This window comes from Desmodus rotundus, chromosome 3 (assembly GCF_022682495.2).
Source record: "Desmodus rotundus isolate HL8 chromosome 3, HLdesRot8A.1, whole genome shotgun sequence".
Taxonomy (NCBI): Eukaryota; Metazoa; Chordata; class Mammalia; order Chiroptera; family Phyllostomidae; genus Desmodus; species Desmodus rotundus.
In genome coordinates this window covers 15724690-15739487 of record NC_071389.1, presented here as the reverse complement: position 1 = coordinate 15739487, position 14798 = coordinate 15724690, and positions in this window count along the sequence as shown.

The following is a 14798-nucleotide window of genomic DNA, read 5'->3' as shown; positions in this document are numbered from 1 at the left end:
GCAATCACACTTTGGAGTTTCTGTGTAGGGAGGAAGCCTGGCTGGAAGGCCTGCGAGAACCTGCTGAGACGGCAGCTCTCGTGTGTGTTCATTTATTCTACAAGCACTCGTTGAAGCCTGTACCACGGCTGGCACCGTCCTCATGGGACTGAAACTAGAGAGCAAGAAAGGCAGTCAGCAGGAGCCGTGTGATCAGTGCTGCTACGGGGCATGTATGAGGCTCAGGAGTGGCACTGGGTGTGTTCAACTTCAGCAGAGTAAAAGGGCTTCACAGAGTATCATATACTTGACCTGGGTGTTTGAATTAGTTACCTGTTGCTGCATAATAAATTATCTCAAAATTTAGCAGCTTAGAGCAACAAACATCTCATACTTTCTGTGGCTCAGGAAATCGAGTGGCTCATTCGTGTGGTTTGGCTTAAGGTCTCTCGTGAGATTGCAATCAAGACATCGGCTGAGATGTCTGAAGACTTGACTAGGACTGGAGAATCCTCTTCCAAGTCAGCTCACTCACATGGCTCTTGGCAGGAGGCCTCAGTTCCTCAACACGTGGAGCTCTCCCTGGGGCTGCTGCTCAAGACGTGGCAGCTGGCTTCTCCCAAAGCAAGTGATCCAAGAGAGTAAAATGGAAACTGTAATGTCTAGCACAACCCATCCTGGGAAGTCATACTCCATCATTTCCACAATGTCATATTAATAGACAGGTCAGGCCTGTTCAGTATGGGAGGGGACTATGCAAGGGCATGAATACCAGGAGACAGAGCTCACTGGGGACTCTCTTGGAGGCTGGCTACCATAGTATTGAAGATAAATGGAATTCCAGAGGAGCAAGAGAAAAGAAAGGCATTCTAGACAGAGGAGATAACATGCAAAGCCACTGAAATCAATAGTAGGGCAAGTAAATAGGGCGTAGCATGTTCAGGACATATGGTTTTTTGAAAGCACATGAAAAATAAGGACATAGGATAGCTTACAGAAGGGATCAGAGAGCCTTCTATGCCAAGTACACGAGTTAGACCTTACCTTGTTGGCCAGGGGTTTTCAAATGTTTCTGCACATTGGAATCACCTAAGGAGATTTTAAAACTTCCAATGCCAAAGCTACACCACTGTCAATTCAATAAGAATTTCTGGAAGTAGACCCGAATATCTGTAGTTTTACAAGTTGCTTAGGTGACTCCAGGGTTGAGAACCAGTGATGCAGGCAACGTGAAGTAACTGAAAAGCTTGAAGCGGGAGAGTCATGTGATCAGATTTTCAATCTCAGGGATGAAGGAGCGCAGCTATACCTTCCTTCTCTGCACGCCTAGAAGAGTAAGTACGAGAACTGGAGAGGCCCCATCATCTGGACTCGCCTCCTCACTTAGGTATTATGCTTCACTGTCTCTGCTACCGAACAATGAGCAGAAATATTTACACTTTAGCAGCCCAAGTAAGTTTCCAGCATCCTAAATTACCTATTTTTACATGTTCAAGCCTAAGGCTGGTGCCAACATTCTTATATCAACATAAGCACTTCTTGAGGCTTGAAGGTTTTCTTTCCCACTTAACAGTCCCGTCCAACTGCCTGAGGCAGCGGAGTGTAAAGGTCAGGGCATGGCCTTCAGAGTCGGAGGGACCTCTGGACCTGATGTCATCACTTACCAACTAGTCGGGTGATCTAACCTCTCAGGACCCCAACTAACATCTGAAAAATGGCTCTAATACCTACCTCGGAAGGTGCACAAGGATATGAAATGAGCCTGCGTGTCCAGACCTCTGCCCAGTACCTAGCTCAGAGTTAGTGCTCAGTAAATGTTACTCAGCATTCCAAATGGCCTGTCATATTTTGCTGCATCAACCCACCCCCCCCCACCACTCAGTTCTGCTTAATAGTTTGCCTCATTGCCAGACTATCTGAGCCATTTCTAGTTGTTTTTTAGCTATAATGGTATACAGTTTTTTGTATGAATTGGTGGGATTTTTAAAAAGTTATTTCCCTAATTTTGGGATTGTGGAAACTGAAGATTGGAGAGGTGAAATATCTTGTCAGACAAAATGCATACTGCTTGTTGGTGGCAGAGCCAGGACTCGGGCCCAGGACGCAGGTGTCCCGAGTCTTAACCTCATGTTCTCTCCACATGCCACCCAGCCCCCACACTCACTGGAGACTTGAAAATCGGCCCTTCTTGCCTTCTCTTCTCCAGGCTGAATGACTCAGATCGCCTGTTGTATCCTCTGACATTTCTCCCACCCTTTCATCATCCTAGAGTTTCCTCATCCACCCAGTATAATTGGAGCAGCATCCCTGCTGATCCCCTAGGGAGTGGGAACAGATGATAATAACGCTCTGGAGACCTGAGCTCTTCTTTGGTGCCTCTGGACCTCTGTTGGTTGATGTCGTGCAGTCAGACGGGGATGTGGATCCTGTCTGACTCAGACACACCCTCCCTCCTACCTGAAATGCTGTCTGATTTAATCAGGAGCAGCTTCCCAGAAAAGTCTCTTAAAGGGACCATAGAATCATTCTCTAACCTATTTAAAAAATAACTGAGGCTCAGTGATGAAGGTTGATGGGTGGCCGATCTGGGGCAGGGACCCAAGCCTCCTGACTCCCAGTGTGGTGTTGGGGAGAGGGCACTGAAGCCAGGCAGGTCTGGGGATACCAACTATGTGAATTTGGGCAAGTGAGTGAAAAGATGCTCAATTTGCTCTTCATAAAATGGTAATAGCCAGCTCAGGGATGTTGTAGGGATTAAATGAGATAACTAATGTAGAGTCTGGAGCACTGCGCTCAGTACATAGCAGTTACTCAGTCGGTGCAGTGGTGGGGAGTCTGGGCCCTGGAATCAGAGACAGGATGCAAATCCTAGACACCCACTTACCAGCTGGGTGATCTTAGACGACCTATTTAAAAAGAGCTAATACTGACTGGATTTACTCTAGGCATTAAGCCCAGTGCCTTAGACATATTATTCCATGTAACTTTCCCAGCAATTTAGGGGGAAGGTACTATCAGTATCCTGATTTTATAAGTGAAGATGCGTGTACTGGGGCATGGATCAATTTAGCAATTCCACTTCACTTCCCTATTGTTTTTCCTGATTATCCTTTAGTTTGAATTCTTTCTTCCAGACACCCACCTTCTCTCCCTCAATGCTTAAGAATTTTCTCCTGATTTTGAACTTTGGACCAGGCCATAATTTCTTAAACACCCCCTCACCTCTTCTCTTCACCAGGCTCTGCCCCACCCCTCTGCTCCAGCGTGGCCGCTGACTGTGCCCCTTAAGAAATCCCCCTGCAAGCCTGCGCAAGTCGCTCGGGCACCTTCCCTCTCCTGTCGCCGGAAGCTCCTGAGCTATTCCTCAGGCTCATTTGGTTCACGTGTCTTGCTGTGTATGTCCTCTATTTGATCTTTGTTGTGCGCCCTGGCTCTCCCTTAACGTAAGGACTACCTGAAGGACAAGGGTCCCTGGCCAAGTCAATACAACCAACATGCCTGATTGTGTCACCTCTGGACCAGGCGTTGGGTACTGTCCCGATTGTTAAGCCAGGCTGACAGATCACATATTGTGCCTCCCTGCTCCATAAGAACAAAACTCAGATTTCTTACCCAAAATATGTAAGTATTGGCACATTGGAAACACCAATACCCCTCTGGTGGAATGGCAGCAAACCACTTAACTTTAAATATCTAGACGGTAAAACGCAGCAAATTAGGAAACATCCATGTTATTAAGAAAACATTAAATAACCAATGTTTTAACTTAACTGCTTCTTTTTTTCATGTTGACATAAAGGATAGGTGCTCTTTTTTTCTTTCTAACCCTTGTACTTCTATCTTTTCCAGCTTTTTATTAAGAAAAACCTAAACCATAGAGAAGAGCTAAAATAAGAGCACCAGGAACACCTGTAAATCTACTATCTGGATTTAATAACTTGGAGACTCTTAGTCCAGCAGTTTATAAAATGAAACCTCCATAGGTCTCCTGGGTTAGTTCCTCTGTTTGTGTGTGTATCCCATTTTCTTTCTGGGGTTCCTTTTTTCATTTTTTTAGAGGATGCATACTTTTTCGAAAGGTTGCCTCAGAGGGAAACTTGGAGTCCTTGGAGCAGCTCAGATATGTGTGTTAACTTGGCTGGGGAGAGAATTCTAGCTGCAGTTCTTCCCTCAGGACTCTGAAGGCCTCCCGGTTTATCTGGCTGCACACTGTGCTATTGTTAAGAGATCTGATGCTGATCTAAGCCTTGCTCCTTTCTTTCTGCAAACTTTGGAGGCTGACCTTTATCCTCCAAGGTCAGACACTTCACTAATATGTGCCTAGATAGGCATCTCTTTTTGATTGAAAGACATTTATGAATAAAGGACTTGGTGGATTAGCATAGACCGACAGCTGGTGTAGGTTTCCTCTGAAGCCTGTGAGGTTTTCTTTCACAGAGGATCTCTTTCCTGAGTGGGAGATCTGACTGTGGAATCTGATAAGTGGGCAGGGCCTGTCAATGAGCAGGCTTCCCTTTAGGGATCTTGGGATCCCCTTAAGTGCCAAAATAAGGAGTGGAACAATGTGTCACAGGTCTGTTAGTTGCAACTGACAGAAAGCAGACTGGATCCAGTTTAAACAAAAACAAAAAAAAAAAAAAAATTATTGGCTTAGGAAGTTTGAAGTGGGTTGCTGGCTGTCTGCGTGGTTGGCAGGACTCCAGAGTCCCGGGGAAAGATCTTGGAGATGTTCTCTCCCGGGGACCGTATTATTAGACCCCATGGAATGAGGCTGACGGTGCTCGGATCCTGTATGCACCTCTAGGGTCACTGTGGACAGGTTTCAGGCACTGTAACTGTCCAGGCCTGAGCCATGGCCCAACTCCTACGCCAGGGCAGCCCTGAACCTGTGACTGATGGTTTACCAGAACCATGTGGGATGGCAGAAGGCCAGGCAGCACCCCTGCCAAAGGGCAGAACTCAGGAAGGCAGACCACCCATATCCTCATAAGGATCCTGGGGTATTCATTCCCAGATGGAGCTGCCCCTTTCCTTCCCTTCTGGGACCTCTGGCTTTTTCTCTTGGGAGCCCTCCCTAAAAGCTTTCACTGTGTTTAGAAAGCACCTCCGATACCTTTAGAAGATTTTAAATCAGACATTCGACCACGGATACATTGACGTAGCACTATTCATATGAGGACATTTACCCTAAAAACCAGATCGTTAAATTTATAGCTTTTTTTTTTTTTTTTTTTTACTTTCAAGTACACATGTTAAGCAGACATCCTCACTTCCACTCCAAGCCCCGCCCAATGCCAGCTCTCGCCTCTGGAAATCAGGAATGATAGGCAGTGGAGGGGGGTCAGAGGCAGGGTGGAAACTGGGAATAGGGTCAAGGTCAGTGGAGGAGTGAAAGTCAGGGGAAAGGTGAGTGTCAGAGAAAAAGTAACGGTGAGATGTGTCTTCCGTAAGCTGCTCGGTAACTGTTTAATGGTAATTTTACATTTTGATTCGGTTCTATCAAAATGTCTCCCTTGTCAAAATGTCCCCCAATTCACATTGGCTTTGCCGAAATGAACTGCTTTAGGGCACAGTTGGTCTAAGACTCAGATGGCTGACTCCCAGGCCAATACTCTCAGCAGACAGGGCACTGTCTCCTGGCAGAGTGGGCCCAGGTCCAGGCAGGACAGATTCCGGGCCCAGATTCTGCCCTCATTTGTCTCCCGTGAGCGGCCTGAGCAGTTGGCCTGAGCAGGCGCCCCACCCATTTTTTTGTCTCACTCCCCCGCAAACCCTTCTTCTCCCTCCTGGGTTGCTGTTCAGGTAGGTGAGGGTGGAATGGGCAAGGGTGAGCTAGATGCCTGCTTCCAGCCCACAGAGCCCACCCCAGCTTCTGCTGCTACTCAGTCTCTCAAGCCTCCTTGTCTTTTATAAATAAAACTATCCCCAGAGGATGCCCTCACCTTCCTGCTCCACCCAGTTCAAAACACCCAGTTCAAAAGCTGCAGAGCCTGTAAGACTTCCTCTTAACTGCTCTGGGTGGCTGGTAAAGAGACCCACAGCCCCTGGATCCCTGACTCCCGGTGTAAACAGGGCAGCTGACTCCCTGGGGCCCAGTCCCTCCTTACAGTAGGGTCTCAGCCTAGAGTCACTGTTTTTATTTGTTTTTAGTTTTAATTTCTCTTTGTTTTTCACTCCTGTGTTTTACCCACACCCCCACCATCCCTGTTCTTTGAGTAAGAGATGCTGAGGCTGCCATAAAATACCAGCTTTGAGTGGCTTAAAGAGACGTTTATTTCTCACAGTTCTCATACTGGGGAGTCCAAGATGAAGGTGCCAGCTGACTTGGTTCCTGGTGAGCCTCTCTCAGTGCTCTCTCTCTGGAGAGAGAGAGAGAGAGAGAGAGAGGAAGGGAGAGAGAGAAAGTTAGTTCTGGTCTCTTTTCCTCTCTTATAAAGGACATTAATCCCATCATGAGGGTCCTACCCTGACGGCCTCATCGAAACCTAATTACCTCCCAAACGCCCCATTTCCAAATACCATCACATTGGGAGTCAGGGCTTCAACACTTAAACTTGGGGGAGAAGCAAACATTCAATCCATAATAGACGCTTACTGAAAAAATTTTGAAGAATACAAAGAGTAACACGGAAGAAAAGCACAACCTGTCCTACCATCTAAAAGTAGTGTTATAAACTTCTAGCATAATTCCTTCAAGCATTAGTCAACACTGACTTCTAAAACTATAGGTCATACAGCCCTGGCCGGGTGGCTCAGTTGGTTGGAGTGTTGTCCCATACTCCCAAAGTTCTTGAGTTCAATCCCCAGTCAAGGCACATACCTAAGTTGTGGGTTTGAATCCCAGTTGGGGCACGTAAGGGAGACAATCAGTTGATGTTTCTCTCTCTCACCCCCTTCTGCCCTCTCTAAAAATCAATTTAAAAAAACATATCCTCAGGCAAGGATTTTAAAAAAATGAATAAAAAGTATCTTTTAAGCATTTTCCCATATTAAACGATCTTTATGTTTGTACATTCACCATTTTATTTTTCATTTTTTAAGATTTTATTTATTTACTTCTAGAAAGAGAAGAAGGGAGGGAGAAAGAGAAGGAAAGAAACATCAATGTGTGGTTGCCTCTTATGTGCCCCCAACCAGGGACCTGGCCCGCAACCCAGGCATGTGCCCTGACTGGGAATCAAACCAGTGACCCTTTGGTTCACAGGCTGGTGCTCAATCCATTGAGCCACACCAGCCAGTGCTATGTTCACCATTTTAAATGACTGAGTAATATTTTACTCTCTAACTGTGCCATAAATTATGTGAGCAATCTCCTAATATTGGCCACTGAGATTGTTTTTACTTTTTAAATATAAAAATTAACATTATTCCTTGTGGCGGAACTGTGCTGTCTTGACCATGGTCGCAGTCCCACAAATATACCTATGACAAAATCGCATAGGACTAAATACACACAAATGAATGCATGTAAAATGGGGAAATATGGATAAGGTCTGTGGGTTCTGTGAACGTCAATTCCTCGATTGTAATTGTAGAAGATATCGCTACAAACCAAATGTTTGGGTCCCCTCAAAATTCATATGTTGAAACTTAATCCCCAATGTGATAACATTTGGAGGGAGGGCCTTTGGGAGGTGATTAGGTCGTGAGGGTGGAGCCGTTATAACAGGGGTCCCAGAGAGTTCCCTCGCCCCTCCTGCCATGTGAGGACATGGCAAGAAGACCACCATCTTTGAACCAGGAAAGGAGCCCTCACCACATACCCAATCTGCCAGCACCTTAGTCTTGTTCTTCCCAGCCTCCAGCCCTGTGAAAAATAAATGTTTGGTTTTTTTTAAACCACCCAGTCGATGATGTTTTTGTTATAGTGGCCTGAACAGATGAAGCCAGTTACCGATGGGGAAAACTGGGTGAAGGATGTATGGACTCTCTCAATACTATTTCTCACAACTGCACGTGAATCTGAAAACTAGCTCAAAAAGTTTTTTAAAACCCACTATTGTGGACATTTTTTGTATGTTCATGTGTACATCTCACCTTGTAATTGTTTCCTTCGGTTAGATTCCAAAGAGAGACATTACTCAGAAGAAAATTCAGTAAGGAATAAGAGCTCTCGACCTTAGCACACTGGAGCGTGCTAGCACACGGGAGCGTGTCACCCAAGCCTTGTGGGCACAGAAAACTGGTACGTGTGTCACCAGAGGAAGAGGAGTTAGCCATCCTCACAGACTGTCGTGTGAATCCAGAATACCAGAGTGCCAGCTCACTGATTTACAATGAAAAATGTAGGTGGAGGAGCCCAGACCAGCCCGACCTGCACCATCCGTCAGCCAGAGCTTTCTCTCCATGCGGGCCCTCCGCCGCAGAGGCCACATTCTAATGAGAAGATAGGTGATACAGAGGCAACCAGAGCCAGGGAAATTCAGTGACAGGATCCAAGTGTTCAAAATTGCAGGCTAATGCCTGCTGTCCATCTCTCCATAGGAAAGCTAAACCATTGCCACCAGGGACAGGCAAATAGGTTCTTGGGCCACGGCACCCTTCCCTTAGCAGGGCTTGAGTGGGGATGGCCTATATTTGCCTCTGTAACTCTTGCAAGGTCTACTAACCCCTGTTCCAATCAACATATTGTTTCTCTAGCTGTGTGAACATATTCTAGTGAGTGATAGCCAAACCCTGTTGGCTGGGAGCCCATCTGTCTCATCAGAGCACTTGTTCCTGACCCCTGATTCGTGGACCTCTGGAAGGCTCCTAAGAAGAGCCTCACCCTGCGAATATAGTCAATAATATTCTAATAACTATGTATGGTGTCAGATGGGTGCAAAGGTTATTGGGATGATTACTAAGTAAGTTATATAATGTCTAATCACCAGGGTGTATACCTGAAACTAATATAATAATGTATATCAACTGTAATAGAAAAATTAAAAAGCCCTGGCTGGTGTGGCTCAGTGGATTGAGCACCAGCCTGCGAATTAAAAGGTCACCAGTTCGATTCCCGATCAGGGTACATGCCTGGGTTGCAGGCCCTGTCCCCAGTTGGGGGCATGTGAGAGGCAACCAATCAATGTTTCTCTCCCTCTTTTTCTCCCTTCCTCTGTCTCTAAAAATGAATAAATAAAATCTTTAAAATAAAAAAAAAAGAAGTACTCCCCTGAAATTGGGTGTATGGTCAAAAATCCATTTTTCTGGAGAGAGAGTTTGTGATGTTTGCCAGATTTTCAGAAAAGGATATCAATTTACTAGTGAACATCACGCGGCCGCCCTGTTCCAGACCTTGTACTGAGAGTTTTACGTACATTATCTCATTACATCCCCACTGAGGTCTAGAAATGTGCCCCACTTTAACGTTTGGGCAAGTTGAAAAACTACTGCTTTAAAGTGGCTTTAAGAATCTCGTCTGTGGTACAGTCAGTGTCTGTGCTGCAGAGAAGCGTTATCTCCGCGGCCCTCTTTTATCTTCCTAAAAGAAGGAAAAAGTAACTGGCAACAGGCGCACACACGATGCTGCCAACCGAAGCTGTGGAACAGCTTTGTTGATTCTTCCCGCAGACTGAGCTCCGCTGCCTGCCCCAGCATCTCCAGTTACCTGTTTTATTTTGTTCTCCACAGATCACTGTGTGCGCTTAAATTAACTTGTGAACTAGCACTTCGTATCAGCATCTCCCCCACTTCGACAGCCTGGATGCCATCTTCTGTAAGTGACCTTTCTTCCAAAAAGCAGGCCAGCTGTCTGTTTACCCTCCCTTTTACTCCATCAGAGCCTGGAAGCTTCAGGTTTTCTAAAGGATCGTTGGGTTGATTTTTACCGAAAACGGTTTGCTTCTCTGTCAGCTTTCCAATAGAAAATCAAGCAAAAGGTTATTTATTGAATACTCATTAATTTTCCAGACACGGTTCTAGGCATTAAGGATATGGAGAAAAATCGTTGCTCTGCAGGAGCCTAGGTTTTAGGGAAAGAAAACAGACAATAAGCAAATACACAGGTAAAGATATAGATGCTTTAAGGTGCCTAGAATATAGGTAAATAGGGCTGCAGCATACAGAGTGTGGGATGCGGCATTGCACGTTGGTTTACTTCAGGTGATCCGGGAAGGCCTCACTCAGAGTGACAATTGAGTGGAGACCTCAGTGGCCTGGTGGAGAAAACAGGTTTCTGGGTCAGGCAGACCTAAGTTCAAATCTTGATTCTGTTGTTTTAATTGTGTGGCCTTGGGCTAAACTCCTATTCTGAGCTTTAGTGTCTCCTTTTACAGCAAATAGATCAAAGTACCTGCTTCATGAGGATGGGAACTGTTGTCCTAGCGTTTGCTTATGTAATCTTGAGAGTCCATCCAATCCAGCATTTCCTTCTTTCTGGAGGGTCATGCTCCGATCCTGAGGCCCAAGGGGAGGGGCTGGAGTCTCCTCCACTTCCCGAGTCCAGCAGCAGGATGAGGCCCAAACCTTCTCTAGCGATGGTTTAGATGGAAGTCACTCTAGAAGCCATATGAACGCTTCTCTCTGTAAACAGACGGATTTCATTTTTAAGAAAGACTCCTCATTATTCCCCTCTTCTCTCTGCCTGATAAAGATGTGGTCTTCAATCCAGTTCACTGATTGCAAAAGCCTGGATTGATTCAACACATTTGATCTATTTTCATCTCTCCACCACTTACTTAAAATAAGGAGCTCATTGCTATTCCGCCCACAGCAGCGTCTAAATTGTAACTGGGCTAGGAGCTGAATTCATTTTTCTCTCTTCTGCTAAATATCATTTTTATCTCTGCTGAGCCCACAAGCCCTCAGACAGCAGGGTCTGCTTTGGCAGTCCTTGCGTGGGACTGAAGGAACAGAACGATGTTGAGGGACACCTCCCTCGCTTGGAGTGAGCGCCCCATCCCGTGACCTGTTTGTTCCCCACTGAAAATTTTCCTACACCAGAGCTCACTGAAGCCACTGTCCAAGCTGTCACCAGCTCCTCCTTCTGTTGTCACCATCCTTCTGTCTTTGGTGGGGAGGGGGAGCTTTGTGAGCTTTTGAGTCTCCAGTTTCTCCCGCAAAAGGTTGAATATAAGCACTCTCTGGGCTGACGTGTCCCCTTTTTTGACCTTTTTCTTACAAGAGGTAGAAAATTAGCAATATGAGGAATTCAAGGAATTCCAGAAAGCAGTTTCCTAAACATGAATTAAAAGAGACTCTCCACTCCTAAAAGGAATGATGTCATGCTCTAAATTCAGCCTGAAACTCACGCTTTTTCATCTCTAATCCTCTCCCATCCAAGCCTTAACTCCTCCCACGGACATCCTCTCCTTCTCCTTCCCTGGAGAAGGGTCGACATTATTAATCATCATTTTACAGACGATCAAATCAACCCCGCTGGGGAGGGAGTCAGTGGTCTGGTCCCTATTAGGACCCGAGGCTGCCCTGAGGACAGACTGGAGCCTGAGGTGTTCCTCAACTGTCTCATTATTTTAATCATCATGAATTTTCCCTTTTCAGTTAGCCCCTGTGCGCGGGTGATAAGAAATCCTTGCCACCCACAGTTGCAGGCCTCACGTACAAGGCAAGGCACTAGGAAAAAGAATAAGCGCCCCATTCTGCTGTTGGGAAAACTGAGAGTAACCGGGAAAACAAAGGGCAAGGCCTCTCAGCCAGAGCCATTCAGAAATGGCTCTATGAGGTGAAGAGTTTTCCAGCAGTGGAGGGGGACAGGTGCGAGCCAACGGTAGGAACGGCAAGAAAACAGGCTGTGCAGCGAGTCAGCCTCTGGCCGATCCTGATTCTGCCATATTACCCTGCAGAAGTTACTTCACTTTTCTGAAGCCTCAGTTTCCTCATCTGTAAAATGGGAACCATATTTTGACCTTGCAGAAGTATTATTTAGTTTCTCCATTTAGAGCAGATAGGTAAAAGTAGCTGCTCTAGAACTGTCCGAAGGTTTATGCGAGATGACACAGTGAGAAGTGCCTGGCACAGGGTGTAATACGCAGCAGCTCTCCTCCGACTCTGTCATCTCTCCTGTGACCTTCAGCGGGTCACTGTACGTCCCAGTGTCTTGAGGTCCTTGTCTACTATCAGGAATACTATGTATTCCTTTCTCTGCTTATATCTTGGATATGATGGGAATCCAAGTAAAAAATGATGTCAGAAACGCTTTGAGAATATTAAAAGCATGATTCTGGATGTCTTCAAACAGAAATGAGGGCTGGCTGGTGGCCCTCGGACTGTTTCATTCTTTCATTCATTCACTCAATGCTGGAAAATGTTGATTGAATACTTCCTCTGTACCAGATACGGTGTTAAATAGTGGGGATCTAAGGAAATCTCCAGGGTTTGAGGAATTCAAAGAGAGACAGATCTAAACAAGTAATTATGTCGTGTAGATGGGAGGTCTTTTTAAAGAGGTGTACAAAATTGGGGAGACCTTTCATTGAGGTTTCCAGAGGTGCTATGGAGTGTAGAAAGGGATACCGTGAGGAGCAAGAGGAGGCAGAGAAAGCCCCACAAAAGGAGGATGAGGAGGAGAGTGATGGGGATGTGGGGAGGAATGGGGAGGGGGAAGAGTGGGGGGAAGAGCTAAGGGAAGAGCTTTCACAAGGCTCCGGAGAGTCTGTGAGTAATTTAGCATCGCTAGGGCGCTGGCTGTTTGAGGCAAGTGTGGTGGCTGTTTGTTACTGTAGAAAGGGAGTCTGGTGGTCACTCTGGAGTTCTCTCTGAGGCATGTTTAGTGGTGTACGTCTGTGTGTATTGGTTTGCCTTTCTGGGTGGAAGAAGGAAGCCCATGTAAATGAAATTCAGTGTTGGAGCTTTGTTAGGAGGTTCCATAGGAGGAGAGATTTTTAGGAAACTGTCTCAGCTGCTAGCTGGACGTGCTCTGGGCCCCTAAGCATCCAAGTCAGTGCAGTGCCAGTCCAGCTACAACTTGAGCTCCAGGGTCCCATCCTTCCCATGAGCACCTAGTGTTGGTTGGTGGTGGTTCTTCAGAGAGAGAGAGGGTCCAGTTATGTTGGTTTGCTGCTGAACAGCATCATTCACCCCATCAAGCAAGGTTTCCTGCCACGCCACCATGGCGGGAGTTGGTTTCCCTGGGCCCAGCGTACACCAGGCCACCCCATCCCACTACACCCTTCTGCAGAGAGAACCCCTCAGGACACCTTCCTTAGAAGGGGCTGTGAGCGGAGCAGGTGCTTAGCTTTTCAGAACTCATCTCTTGGATGGCATTTAATCTGCACAGGCTGCGTTATGTATTTTTCTGAGCCCTTTTCTGTTGGGACAATAGCGTCCAAGGTTGCCATTTCAAGATTTTTTTCTTCTTTAATTTATCCTGATCTTAATGCAGTTCTGTATGAATTTCTCCCTCGGACAGAGAGAGTTGGAGCTGAGGAGGAAGCTTTAGAGATCACAGTCCCACTCACTTCACCGATGGGGAGATTGAGGCCCAGCAAAGGCAATAGACTTGCTTGAAGTCGCTCAGCAAGTTAGCTGCAAGGCTAGGCCTAGAACCAGGTCTCCTGACTTCAATCAATATGTTAAGGTACTTCTGTGCTGTTGAGGTTCACAATGCCACCTGCTGAGTACAGGGCAGTGTGCCATATCCTGGGAGGATGTCGTTTCTGTCCCCTAGCAAGCTACAGCCAGGGTATCAGAGCACAAATAAAGATGGCTGTCTGATTTAAAACAGCTCCGAGGGAAGCCAGTACGGTTAGGTACATGTGACTACGTCCAAGGGAGAGATCTGTAAAGCTTGACTCTCCATGACCTTCTGAGAAAAGGGAGCATCAAACTATTCTTTTTATGTTTTAGTCTTATTAGAAGGAGACAGGCCCCAGAAGGACTTCTGAACCTAGCTAGAAGCCAGCAGAGAGCCGTGAGGAGCCTGAGGAAATGGAAAGGGGGTAAGATTGGGGACCTCACTGCATGTGACCTGTTCTCTAAGCCATCTGTTCTTGCAGATCCCTACAAGCAGCCCAGAGCAACTATTGAGTGGGCCAGGGGTCTTTGAAACACAGATCACCGGTGATTACAAAGCCACTGGGTATGAGACTGTCTTTCCTCTCTCCAAGTGGAAATGGTTTATAAAGGACAAGTGTCCCTCCTATGCAGTAGCTAAGGGGATGCTATCAGAGGCTCCTGGGAATGGTGGTGGACTGGCTTCCAGAACGACAAGTTAAAAACCCAGCTCCAAGGTAAGCTCCAGAGCATGGACCCTGGCAAATTAGTCTTTTGGCCTGGTTGCCATGGAGACAGACAGGCAGCAGCTGTGAGGGAAGAGGGAATAGCAGCGGCACCCGACATCTAAGATTCTGAGACAGCCGTGATGGGGGAGGGGGCTTGACACCGCCCTTTCTCCCCCAGATACAGAAGCTCCTGTCTGCTCCCCAACGCCCACACAGGACCCGGTGAGTTCCGCAGGGTCACAAAAGGAGACGTGGCAGCGCTGGCTCCTGAAACCCTGGGTTTTCTGCTTCTAGGCCAGCGCCCTCCCGCCGCACACCAGCTGCCTCCTGCTCAGCTTTTGGAGCAAACAGATCTTCCTGCAATGAGCTCCGGGGCCCTGGGAGGGTTCCCAAGCTCTCTCCTTAGAGGGGATGTCATTAGAGGTGAATCTCAGAGTGCTGGCCACCGGAGGCCAATTTGGCCCCGTGTTCTCACCATCTCTCTGGAAAACCTGGCAGAGACTGTGTGGAGTTGTGACCAGCCATTGTCTGGGAAAGGAACTTGAAGCTGAGCCCAGAGGGAACTCGGCAAATGATGGGGTTTATTGTTCCCTCATTTGATGCTACACTGATATCATTAATTTGTGGCTTCAAGCCCTGTCCTCCCTGGCCTGGAGGAAA